The 13,399-nt window shown below is 44.4% G+C and overlaps 2 protein-coding genes across 3 annotated transcripts in view; one reads left to right on the top strand and one right to left on the bottom strand.

Annotated features, from left to right (window-relative positions):
• SCARA5 (scavenger receptor class A member 5) overlaps positions 1-1,049 on the bottom strand; it is a 102,549-nt gene extending 101,500 nt beyond the window's left edge. The window contains exon 1 of one of the 2 annotated variants that reach the window (XM_074338363.2): positions 623-1,049. The gene's annotated coding sequence lies outside the window, so the exon portion shown is untranslated. The remainder of the gene's footprint in view (positions 1-622) is intronic. The other variant, XM_019733260.3, reaches the window with a different exon arrangement.
• Positions 1-13,399, top strand: part of ELP3 (elongator acetyltransferase complex subunit 3) — a 155,332-nt gene that overhangs the window by 4,604 nt on the left and 137,329 nt on the right. The gene's annotated exons all lie outside the window — the stretch shown is intronic.

The following is a 13,399-nucleotide window of genomic DNA, read 5'->3' as shown; positions in this document are numbered from 1 at the left end:
TCTCTGGATTCCAGCATGTAACTCTGCAGGGCTCCTAGCTTTTCTTTGGATTGCCTGGCGTTAAACTCATCAGAAGCAAGTAAAAATCACCATGAATGTGGCCCTCTCCAGAGAGACTCTCACCAAGTAGGTTTTAAGCCCTTTCCTCCTCCAACAGTACTTAGTTAACCTAAATCACAACCCAAAGGCTGGAGAGGTATAGGTGTTTTATAAATCAGCTTTCCCTTCATATGTTCCACCGCTCGGCACGCACATGCACACACATTCTGTCCATGTAGAGGGACTGTCACCTGTACCATCTGCACCCTAAATTAGGCTTTTGAGCTGTGACAAGAGCCGGACAGAGTTGCCACTAAGGCAATAGCTTCCCGCGGCACTTCAAATGCAGGCTTACACTCGCCTGCTCAGGCAGCTGGATGAGGGCCCAGTGGATCTCCAAAGGCTGACAACTGAGACGGTCCTATTTGGCACCAGTACCTCTATGCTCCACACCCTGGGGATGCCCAAATGCCATGCCCTGTTCCATCCGCCACATCCCAGTGTCCTCCAATTACCTTTGGGGACACCATGCCCAGGTGCTGGGACAAGTTAGTATCAAAGTGTCAAAGTGACAAAGACTCACCCTATTGCCTCCACGGAGGCTGCAGAGGCTGTCCCTTCAGTTCCCGGCATTCACCATGGTGCCTGGAGAGCTGGCTGCTACTGCTGCACTGAGACCCAAGTGGCCCCTTGGAGCTTGTCCCCACAACCAGCCAAATCCAGACGGAGTCATAGAAAGAGGCTGCAGGGGTGCCCAGTGACTCGTCTCAGGGGTCACTTGTCAAGGAAGATAAGGTCAGGAGGCAAGACTCAGCCTTGTGCCCAAGTCGGGGGCCGGCGGCTGGGGAGTCCCTGGGTTGGTCCCTCACCTCAGTCAGCCAGCGGCCGCGGTCAGGAGGTGTTCTGTGGAGGCACCAGCAGCTCTGCTAGGTACTGACTGAGATGTGAACTGCAGCTGCTCTGGCCGCCAGTCTCTAAATATAAAGTTCTTGGAGCACTTGTGGAGGCCCCCGTGGGGTCTGGAACACGTCCCCCCTCTGGTGGCCAATCTTAGCATTACAGCTCCCCACAGGACCTGCGGCTTGGTTCCTCCTGGAAGTCAGCCTTGGTCTTGGGACTCCATGCGCCTATTCTAAAGGCCCTGCTCAAACGTTTTGGAAAGCTTCCAGGGGAATGGCAGCTAGACCTGGCTTATGAGCCGTGCAAGAAAACCAGCCTTATAAACGTATTTATAGGATGGAGTTTGGCATTGCTGAATGCATTCGCCAAACTCAGCTTAGAATTCCTTACATGTTTTCCTGAAGTCACATCCACCCCCAAGGGACACACATTGGCCACACCGGGGATATTCTGATGAGTGCCCCAGGAGATTCCCAAAGTCAGTTTCGGCTCAACTCAGCCAGAAGGCCAACATTTATGGGGCACTGGCATTGCACAGGGTGGAGAGATGCAAGAGTGCGTACGATGAGCTCGCTGTCCTCAAGGGGGTTACCATCCAGGAGGAAGGGTGGGCTAGGGCACAACAAACTGTAAACCTAAGCACGACTGGTTACATTTAAAAAAGAAGATCTAACCAAAACCTTCACAGAGTAATTACCTTCAGATTGGGGTGGTGATGGGGGACGTCATCAGGGAAATTCCAAAACAGTTTGAGCCATGGCAGCACTGCCAGTTTATGTGGACAGCCTCCTGAAGCCAGAACTCTGAAGGTAACATTCAGGAATAGGCTCAAGTTCACTGGTTACAATTCGGCCTGAACACTTGAGGGTGAGATCTCGTACAGAAGAGTTTGCCAAGGCTCAGGTCCCTCCCCCACCCCCCCGCATGACAGCTGCCAACACAGAGCTGAGTCAGAAATGTCTTAGTCATTTTCAGGGACTGTGCCGCCTGACCACCCTTGAGAAGCAGCTCCCATATGAGGCTTCGTATTATAGAGATAAAAAAAAAGAAATGATAGAAGAAGGATAATACTAATAGGAGGAGAAGCAGAAGAAGATGGAGGGGCGGGGAGAAAACATTTTGTAGTATATACCTGTGCTAGGCAATTCCAAGGGGTTTTCGTTTCTTCACTCATTTAACCTTGACAACAACCTGGTGAGGTCGGTACTGTTATTATTCCCACTTTAGAGAGATGAAGGAACTAAGTAACTTGTCCAAGGTCAAGCAGCCTGCATGTGTACAGTTCAGTTGTGTTAAGTGCATTCACACTGTTGTGCAACCATCACCTCCATCCATCTCCAGAGCACTTTTCATCTGGCAAAACAGAAACTCTCCACCCATTAAACAACTCCCTCTTCCCCTTCCTCACAGCCCCTGGAAACCCCTATTCTACTTTCTGTCTCTATAAATTAGACTATCTAGGTACCTTGCTATGCCTTTATTTGTGGCCTGCTCTACAAAAAATACATACTCTTTACGACCTTTAGTATTTTCTTTTTTGTTAGTTTTTAACCTATTTCATGTCCAATACAAATATTTCAAAAACAAGTTTTTGTGCCTTGTTCACAGACCAGTGTTTATCTTTTCCTGTTGTTCAGCTTCGTAGGCAGAGCCTGGTGAAAAGTATATAATCTCTCCAAAATCAGAATTTGGATTTACCACGTTTAAAAAGTAATTATTGTTTAATTGTACCATGAATTTCATCAGTTTAGGTTTTGTTCAGGAGGTAGTTTAGGTAAGAAGTAATTACTGTATGCGCCAAATGATCTAGGAATTTAGCTTTTGTGGTTTTATAAAATTTTGTTTGATCAACAGTGTAAGTGCTTTCTGATTTATCATCATATTGTTTATCTCAAAGCACCCATCTGATCTTAACTGAAATCCGTCAACCACCTCTAGCCACTAGCCCCACTCCCCCCGCCAATGTAGGAGTTACATCTGAGGGAAGGTAGATGGATCCAAGACAAAGGGCTTCTGAATTGGAAAGCAGCCCCGGCTTCTGAGAGAATCTATGCTTCATCAGCTTTAAGGCGTTCCTAATGATTTTTATTTCCTCCTGTCTAAGTTTCTGTTATCTCCCCCGCAAGGTAATTATATATGCTTTATTAGGGAAAGTTGATTCAGACATTGTAAGGCTGAATTAGGGACAAAGCCACAGATTTACAGTATAAAGTCCTGGACTTTAATCTGACCATTCCTAGTTGTGTTTCCTTGGGCAAATCACTAAATTTCTTGGTCTCAGTATTCTCATTGGACATGAAAATAGCCTCATATCACAGGGAAGATGTGAGTATCAAACGGGATTAGGCAGTGACTCTGAGCCTGCCAGTTTCATGAGATGTTCCCAGGAGTTCCTTGAGAAAGGGTTCTCTGGTCAAAGCAAGAGGTGTTCCTTAACTGCAGGACTTATCAGAGCCTTTAAGTTGCTACTGAGCACAGTGATTCTGCAAGAGAGGGATGTAGTATTAAAGCTTCTCCATTCTTAATTGAACACAGAGAACAGGGCTAGTGCTCCATCGGACATCCTGAAGGAGATTCTAAGCTTGTTTACAACTTAAACAAAAACAAATATTAGAAAACTGGAAGGTTTCTTCTGAGTGCTCAATAGTGGAAAATGTCACATGCCACTGGAGTGTGGTGAGGAGCTAGTCATTCTGAGAGGATAATAGGACAGTGCTCTTGTAACCTTCCTGAGGGAGGGACCACACCCCACTTGTCATTGTCTCCCCATCCTGCAATACAGCCCCATACCTGTCAGTGAGCTGGATGCCTAAGGCAAGGGAATCATCTCCTCGCTCAAGGCTTCCGCCTCACCCTCTCCATTCTGTTTGCTTCACCTTGACCCTGACACGCCCTTCTGTCTGCACTTAGGCCAGTCCCTTCTCATCCCTCCCCACCCACACGCGCCTCCGGAGACTGCCCACAGTCCGCCCTCCACCACTACCTTCCCAGGTTTTCCAACACAGCTCACCCTTCAGGACCAGCCCAGCCTATCCCTCACCTAAAACCTTCTCCACTGACTGTGCTTCCTCTTCTTTTGATGGCTATTGTGCTCAGAGGCCAATCCATCTGCTCAGGTGCCTGAACAGAATGCTTTAGGTCGCTCTGAGCTCACTGAGGTCAGGGTTCATGGGTTATACTCCTGTGTGTCCCCTCTCCAACAGTTAGCCCATGATAGGCCCAAGGGAGATGGTAGATCAACAGTTACTAATTGGCGACCTGGACAGTAGGCGTCAGAGATGCCTTGTGGAGAGAAGACTGGATTCCCAAGCCAGGACACCCAGCCTGGACTCCCAGCTCCACCTTCCCAAGATCTATAGGTATGAGCAAGTCAGTGAACCTTTTTAAAACTTCATTTCCTCATCTATAAAACTGGGTTACTACTTCCTGGCCTTCCCGTCTCAAGGGTTCTTACAAGGAAGAGAAGGGTGTTGAAAACGCAAAGCGCTTCACAAATGTTAGCCTTTGTTATTATTTTTCAGAGCTGACAGCCCCTGACAGATGGAGTATTAATCGTGAGGTGGTTCTTTCTCTCGTGTCCAGCTGTTGACAGCTGGCACGGAGTCCAAGACAGTGGGAGCAAGAGCCTCTGCTTTGTGGAGTTCCCTGCTCCTCATCCATCGTGGAATCAACCCAACCATCTGCTTCATCTCCATGTGTTCAACTCATTTTCATTCATTTCCCAGAAGGTGTAGGAATGATGGATTGCATGAGACAGCCCAGATTTTCTGACACTGGTCCAGGGCTATAGGCAGTAAAGGTGATGAGCCCCGTCCCCGTCATGTGCACAGGCCAGAGACCCCAAAGTAAGGCTTGCCTGGACCTCTTTCTATTGTCAAAATCAATGGCCCAGGGTACCTGCAATGGGTCATATAGTGAGGGGCTCTAAGCAGATCTGTCTTAGCGCCAAGATGATATAAATTTTGTTGGGGAATTGGATGATGAAATAGTTTTAATGTGAGCAATTTATAACTGGTAGCCAAGCGTGTTCATTCAAGTGAATCACAAGAAACTTCTTAAAACATAGTGAGAATGTGGGCCAAAACTCAGAAGAGGTTTAGTGGGATAAATGTAAGACAGACAGCAATGTTGGAAAAACTCATCTGCCCACATACAGAATATGAGATAGCAGGCTTTTCAGGGGGGCACGTAAGAAAGAAACCTAAGATTTTAGAGGACTTTGAGGTTGATGTAAGTCAGCAAGAGTTGAGAGAAACAGCTACTTCAAAACTTAGGCTGCATTAATAGAAGCACAGTGAGCAGAAAAATGGAGGTGACAGAGCTCCTGCAAATCTGCATCGCTGAGCTCACACCTGGTAAGGTATGTTCAGTTCTAGGTGCCTCCGATTGAAAGTCTCAGCTTAAAGGGTGCCCTCAGGAGTGACTAGGGTGGTGAAGGGCCCAGAATCGAACAGGAAAGAAAGAGCACTGTTTGGCCCAGAGCAGAAATCATTCAAGGGGACATGATTTCTGTTTGTAGATATAGCAAGGGCTGTCATGGGGAGCAGTCTTAGGTTATTTTTTTTAGCTATGAGAGAGAGAGAGAGAGAGAGAGAGAGAGAGAGAGAGAGAGAGAGAGAGAGAGAGAGGCTTCTATTCAACATATAGAAGACTCTCATTCACAGTTGAGCTGTCTGGATATTCCCCACACTCAATATTCCCCACACTCACATTATTTAGTCAGAGCCTGGGAAGTCTGGGCTGGACACAAGTACCAAAGAGCGAGATCCTCCTTCAAGTGGCTCGTTGGACCCAGTGAACTCTGATATATCCTGCAAGTCTAAGAGAGCCTTTACATGACAGATTTCTCCACCTTGATAAAAAGTAACTTACAATTCATTTTGCTGCTTTGATTGCTTCAGTTGGAGGAAATAAAAAACATTCCATGCATGGTTTTAATACTAAGAACTAAGAACTGGGAATATTATATTCAATAAATATAAGTAATAATAATAATAAGCTGTTATTGGCTGCATACTATGTCAGAAAGAGAGAAAAAGAAAAAATATGAAGAGAAACTGAGAAAGAATCATGGAGATAAAATAGAAGAAAACAAGGCAAATAAGTGAAAAAAAGAGGGAGAGGGAGAGAGGAGGAAGAGAGAGGCAAAAATGAAGGGATCAGAGAGAATATAAAGTGATATAATATTTTTCTTTCTCTTCTGGAAGAATTGGATACATATCTTGGAGTGAAAAATGGAGGTTTTCTTTTTTAAACTAAAATTTTACACTTATCAAAGATATGTATGCATTTTAATAATCTTTTAAAATAATCAAGTAGTTCTACAAGGCTTGCTGTGAAAGCAACAATTTCCCTGATCTCTCATACCCATATCCTAATTCCCATAGTAACCCATTTGCAATCCTTAAACTGTTGCTTTTTATATTTATGTTCACATTTCTAAATAACACAGTTATGCTGCTATTTTTTTTTGTTTTTTGTTTGTTTGTTTTATGCATTAGCCATTCCCCCCACTATGGAGAAAAGGTTTAGTTTTATCTCCCACTTCACACACATTCCTTTCCCTATTCTCCTAGTACAGTTACATCATACTTTTGATCACTTTTCAGTTTGCTTTATTTTTTTTTATTTTTATTTTTTTTTTAAAGATTTTATTGGGGAAGGGGAACAGGACTTTATTGGGGAACAATGGTCAAATTGTTGTCCTTTCAATCTTAGTTGTGGAGGGTTCTGTTCAGCTTCAAGTTGTTGTTCTTTCAGTCTTAGTTGTGGAGGGCGCAGCTCAGCTCCAGGTCCAGTTGCCGTTGCTAGTTGCAGGGGGCACAGCCCACCATCCCTTGCGGGACTCAAACGGGCAACCTTGTGGTTGAGAGGACAGGCTCCAACCAACTGAGCCATCTGGGAGCTCAGCGGCAGCTCAGCTCAAGGTGCCGTGTTCAATTTTAGTTGCAGGGGGCGCTGCCCACCATCCCTTGCGGGATTCGAGGAATTGAACTGGCAACCTTGTGGTTGAGAGCCCGCGCTACAACCAACAACTGAGCCATCCGGGAGGCAGCTCAGCTCAAGGTGCCGTGTTCAATCTTAGTTGCAGGGGGCAGAGCCCACCATCCCTTGCGGGACTCGAGGAATTGAACTGGCAACCTTGTGGTTGAGAGCCCACTGGCCCATGTGGGAATCGAACCGGCAGCCTTCGGAGTTAGGAGCATGGAGCTCTAACCGCCTGAGCCACCGGGCCGGCCCTCAGTTTGCTTTATTATGACTAGATAAATACTATTCACAGCCAAGCTATGCAATATATTTTCTTCTACAACATTTAGTTTTCCTTAGAGTTATTGTCTTATTTTTCTATTTGTGTAGTTTTCTATTTATCTATCACTGATTGTTTGCCAATCCCCCTACCCCCTGCACCACTGGCATCCATCTCCTCTAGATATAGCCAAACCCATCAGGTATTCTACTAATTTGTACTTCGGTAGGTGTCTCCCCTAAATTTTCTAATTTACTTCATACTGGTCAATTTCTCGCTACACCTTGTTCATGCCTATTATCCAGAGATTGTTTCTTACCTTAATCCTAGAGTTTCTCCTTGATTCTGTCTTGGGTTGGAGCTTCTGCTTTGTTACTATCCTGCCTTTCTCTTTCTTACTTTATTTTCTTGTTTTGATGGAGCACATTCATGGTGGAATACATTTATGGAGAACTTGCATGTCTGAAAATATCTTTACTTTTACCCTCATCCTTGACTGATAGTTTATTTGCCTGGGTATAAAATTCTAAGTTTGAGATATTTTTCCCTCCAAATTTTGATGGCATTCTACCGTTGTCCTCTAAATTCAATGTCATGAAGTCTAAAACCATTCTTATTTCTGACCTTTATATGTGACCTTCTTTTCCTCTTTAGAAGTGCTTGAAAATTTCTCTATCCCCAGTATTTTAAAGTTTTACAAAGATGAGTGTTGGCGTGTATCAGTTTTACCCATTGTTCTTAGCACTCAATGAGACCTTTCAATCTGAAATCTCAGGTTCTTCATTTCTGAGAAATTTTCTTGAATTATTCCCTTCATAATTTCCTTCCCTTTTTTCTCCTCTTTTCTTTTTCCCAAACTCTTTTTGTTCAGATGTTGGACTTTTTGGACAAATTCTCTAATTTTTCCTAGCTTTTCTCTCCCAGCTTCCATTTTTTCATTTTTTTGGTTCTACTTTTGGGAACATTTCCTCAAATTTATCTTTCAAATGTACTTTTTAATTAAAAAATTTTTTCTGCTAGTATATTTTTTAAGTTCCAGGAGTATCTTATTCTTTGATCACCATAGCACACTTTCTTGTCTCATGGATGCAATATCTTCACATATCTCCCTAAAGATATTATATGATAATATCTTTTTTAAAAATATTTTCTTCTCTCTGCAATTATCTATTTCCTTTGAGTTGCTTATATTCTGTTTGTTTTGGTCTTTCTCTTGTATGGTGGAGACTTTTATCTAAAGTCTTGGTTGTTTCTTCATAGTTAAGAGTGGAGGACTAAAAAAGCTGTTTGAAAGCTCTGTAGACATGGGTGGATCAACTGAGGGTTTCAATGTAGGCTGGTTTGGATAGGCTGTTTTACTAGGGGAATCCCTAATGTTGTCTTTACGATTTTTGTTTTCTTGTTTGATCATCTTCAGCCTTCTGTTTGGAAAGTCTAAGACAGGTTGCCAATGTCCTAGGAGCTGAAAGGGACAGAGGGCTGGGAAGTGCTGTGGATCATCTCTCCCAGTCTCTGGATTGAGTCGGTTTGGCCACTTCCCCAGCACACATTGGCATTCTACCACACACATGTCACTGTGCCCCTCACAGACTGGACTGCGCCTACCAGGATTTTACATTTGTAAGAAACAGGCTTGTGAATTTCATTGTCTTTCTCTGGAAACTCTTCCAGTCCCTTGAATAATAGAGGGAAACAGCTGAGAACCCAGACTAAAGGCAGATGGCCAAATCTCAGCTGAAGGCAGGGGTTGAGCCAGGAAAACTGTTCATGAATATTAATAACCCTTTTGCTCTCGTGTCGCTATGTCCCCACGGGTTGTGTCACCAGATGAAGCCAACATGCCAGCAAGCGCCATGTCCATGTGAGCGTAGCTGACTCTCCATGTGGTCATATTCCTCAGGTCACTGTCCACTGCCACAGCAGATGGAAAGAGGAATAACCTCCAGCCTCATCTCCCTCCACAAACCTCCTCAGAGCCTGAATTCCCAACAGGTGCATCTTGGACCAGAGATTCATCCAGATGGATTCTACAGTTCCTTCCAACTCTTATGCTTTCTGACTGGGTTTGAATGAAGGATCCCTCCTTTAGGAGCTATTTTCCCAGGGAGCAAGATCTGTTTTCCTGTTTCTCCTTTGACGGGTCCTCTCTCCAGTCTCGGCCACTGAGTTTGGGCACACACTGAGCCCATTCCACCATTGGGCTTCAGGTTGGGCAGTGGTATCTCCAGAGACCACAGGCACTTTGCCAAGGGGTTGGATCCCAAGGATCCAGGTGCTGACATGCCACGCCCTCACCCTTGGCCTCTCTGAGCCCTGGTGGCTTTCTGGGCTTCTTTGGTGCTGACATTCTAGCATTTGGTTTGGCACATTCAAGTGTGCAGTCTCATACCATGTTTCCCCAAAAATGAGACCTAGCTGGACCATCAGCTCTAATGCATCTTTTGGAGCAAAAATTAATATAAGACCCCGTCTTATAGTATTATATTATATTACATTATATTATATTATATTATATTTATTATATTATATTATATTATACCAAGTATTGTGTTATATTATATTGGGTTTTATATTAATTTTTGCTCCAAAAGATGCATTAGAGCTGATGATCTGGCTAGGTCTTATTTTCAGGGAAACACGGTATTACTAGCATAGCTTGGCCCACGTTCAAACACTGTACAGTCACTTCCAAGCTTCACCTTCCAGGCTTCGGGGCCTCTTGTGCCTGATAGCTTTCTGATGGAGAGAGAAAAGCGCTTCTTAGGGAATTAAGGGACCTGCCATCCGTGGGATGTTGGAAGGATATTGATCCTTCACGTGTACAGCATTTCTCTTAAAATTGCCAACGTATTCTACATGGAAAAAAACTTTTATGGGAACTCAAGAGTTAAAGGAATAAACAGAGATAGAAAGGTGTGCCTGGTACCCCCAAGGCTGCTCCATTGTACAACTCCAGGGGTACCCCTCACACTGTATTCCCTGGAAGTTGCACCCCTGGAGTTGTACGGTGCTGCTACCTGCTACGTCCTTCCTATTCCTTCATCCAGTCCCATTGTCATTTGGGACACAATGCCCTACCCCTTTGGCAAAATTCAAGTTAGTCTGTTAGAATATGAGAGCTGGAAGGGACCTTGGAGTTTAGTAACACACTATTCCCTCATTTTGAAGATGAGGAGGCTGTGGTCCAACAAAAGTGAAATAACTTGTGCAGGCATCCCAGGCAGAAGGGGCAAGACCTGTAGCCAGCGCTCTTGACTTTCTCTTGACCTTTGACCTGTTCTCCCCCAAAAGTGGTCCATAGACCCCTGGGAGACTAGTGCAAAGGCAGCATCTCCAGCCCTAACCCTAGACCGGCTGAATCACAACCTGCCTTTAAACCAAACTTTCTGGTCACTTGCATAGGCACATGGAAGTTCTAAGCACTGCTAAGCACTGAGCTTTACCCTACCCAAGAAGAAATAATGGAGACCCCTATTGTTGTGGTCTTGTTTTCAGCATACCCCAAATTTTCCCCACTCTGAAAGGAAAAGGATTGGTGATATATGGGCAGGACCGGGAGGGAGGGAGATGTGTGCATTTTCAGAATCTAGTCATATGGAGAAGCTGACCCTTTCAGGTAGACAGCCTTGGAGAAGACATCCATTATCAAAATAGTAAACATTGAATAATCTCAGGAGGTTGTAAAGACACACATGCCTACACACAACCCTGAGTTGTCACCAGTTACTGCTTCCTACTACTGACTTTGCCCAATCTGGGCTTAAGTAGGAACATTGAACTCAGCCTGAATGATTTCTCAGACTCAGGTAGTTCCAGAGATTCAACAGTCCTACCAGGTTTTTAAAAACTTCTTTCTACTACAGGTTTTGATTTCGGGGTGGGGAGAGGAAGAGTATGAGAATCAGTTGCCTTGGACCTTGTCTCCCAGGCAGCAATCAACAACTTTCTTCCTGCCACCTTTATACAACCTTTTTTTTTGTCTTCTAGCTCGAAGCAAAATCTGCCTTTTCCGTTACATGATGCCAAAAGACAAAGGTCATGGTCATATAACTTGTCCCCTTTCCAGCAGCAAGATCCCACATGTTTCTTCCAGGTGGAAAAATAAATAAAAGAACTTTTATATAGACTATGCAGCAAGATTTTAAAAGGTTTAAAGTGGTTTTTATCACAGAAGGTATCTAGAACACAGTCTTATCCAGATTTCATGGCTCATCATCAATTTTTCCCCATAATCAGATTAAATTGTGGTTGGGAGAAGGGGGGATAATTGAGTTATGAAATTGCTTAGATTGAAGAAAATAAACTGGCATGAATTCATACTATTCTGGGTAATTCAATTGAAATGGAGAGAAATGTAAAAGAAACAAGAGAACCAAAGGTCAGTTGATACCGCTGATTGCACACGGTGTGTGTGATGCTTTCAGAGAAAGTGACAGGGTCTCATCTCAGTTGTCCCCTTGACATGGAAATGCTGATGTTGTCGTATTGGGATGACACCTCATTTATCAGGCATTGTCAGATCATGAAGCGCTCCACACACAACACATTCTCTTCTGTCATTTAGCACACACAAGGTTTTTGTTTTTACAATTTGGATGGTGTGCATTCTAAAATTATCATTTCCCTGCTTTCTTAAGCAGCGCTGATCAACTATAATTTAATAGTTTTAATGAGTCAGAGTCACCATTTATGACTATTGTAATGTAATTGTGGCAGGATACATGTGTCACCTCCCAAGGAAGAGAACTGGGATGAGAAAGAAACTACTTGAGGTTGGCACCGTCCCGCTGAGATGGGTATAACAGAGCCTGTCTCAGTTCAAGAGGTGGCTTTAGTGACATCGGCCTGGAACAGCATGGTGGAGAGGTGCTTTAGCACAATCGTTCCAAGAAACAGAGTCCAAGAGTACACTCTCCTCATTGGAACAAGACGGTGGTAGGTTCTAAAAAAATAATATTTCCTTTGGAGAAGTGCGCTTGCTCACAGAAACTGCAAGGCCACAATTCTTGCTGGTGGAGAGCCTGGAGTCGTGGAATTAGGACCCATTCCTCCTCATTTTAGAGTTGACAAACCTGGCAGAGGAGCATCTCCATTACTTTCTGGCCAAAGCCTGAGTTCTGGAGTTTTACACTGAAAGGTGGAAAAGGGCAGAGTTCCCAAAGTAGGGTCAAAGGGGCTGAAGGGCCATAGAGAATAGATGTGAGGAGGAGACAGAGGGAAGCCAGGAGCGACGGGCCCTCTGCAGGTCTAAGCCTGGCAGGTTCGTCTCCTTAGTGGCAGAGACCATGCCTTTTGTCCTCCCCGTGCTGTACTCTGAGACATAGTCCTGGGCCTCAGTCAGTCAGTCAGTCTGGAGAGGCAGGGGAGTTTGATCCCCACAGAGACAACTGCCTTCTCTCCTCTCCTCCACCAGAGTCTAAAAGTATCTTTGGCAATGCTGCCCCTGGTCACTGGCAGCCATGGACAGGTGACATTCCAGGTCTGGGGCGCTAGGAGGCTGATTCCCGATTCTCCTCAACCTCCCTGCTCTAGACACTTACCCCAGAGACTAGTGGGGATCACCCTAGAGGACGGAGAGTGAGGGACCAGCTCCCACACCCGGGTCAGACTTGTACCCATTTTTGGTTCCCAGTCTCCTTCCTCATTGTCAAGCTGTCAGCAGGAAATTCTAACTTTTCCTATGAAAAAGAATGAAGCATGTAGGTGGTTGTTTAAGGTCAAAGATGTATATTCTAAACCTAACCATAAAAAGACATCAGACAAACCCCAATGTTATTAAACAGCTGGCCTATATTTCTCAAAAACACCTGAGGTTAAAGGAATCAAAGAGATGTGACAACTAGATGGAATGCATGATCCTGGGCTGCATGCTGTGCTGAAAAGCGTTGCTCTGTAGGTTGTAATTGGGCAATTGATGAAATTAGAATGTAGGCTGTGGATGAGATGGCAGTGTCATTGTGTCCGTGTTGAATTTGCTGAATTTGAGCGTGGCACTGGGGTAATGTGAGAGATATACTTCCTTTTACGCAACAAAGTAAAATATTAAGGGGGAAAGGGACATGGCATACGCAATCTACTTTGAAATAGCTCCGAAAAAGTACTAGTTCCAAATGATAAAGCAAATATAGTAAAATGTTTTAGCAAGTTGATACAGGGTCCGTAGGAGCTCTTTGTGCTATGACTGACACTTTTCTGTAAGTCTGAAATTCTTTC

Source organism: Rhinolophus sinicus, chromosome 15 (genome assembly GCF_057876585.1).
Source record: "Rhinolophus sinicus isolate RSI-liver-muscle chromosome 15, RSI-T2T, whole genome shotgun sequence".
Lineage (NCBI taxonomy): Eukaryota > Metazoa > Chordata > Mammalia > Chiroptera > Rhinolophidae > Rhinolophus > Rhinolophus sinicus.
The sequence above is the reverse complement of the archived record's forward strand: the minus strand, read 5'-3'. Positions and strand labels throughout refer to the sequence as shown.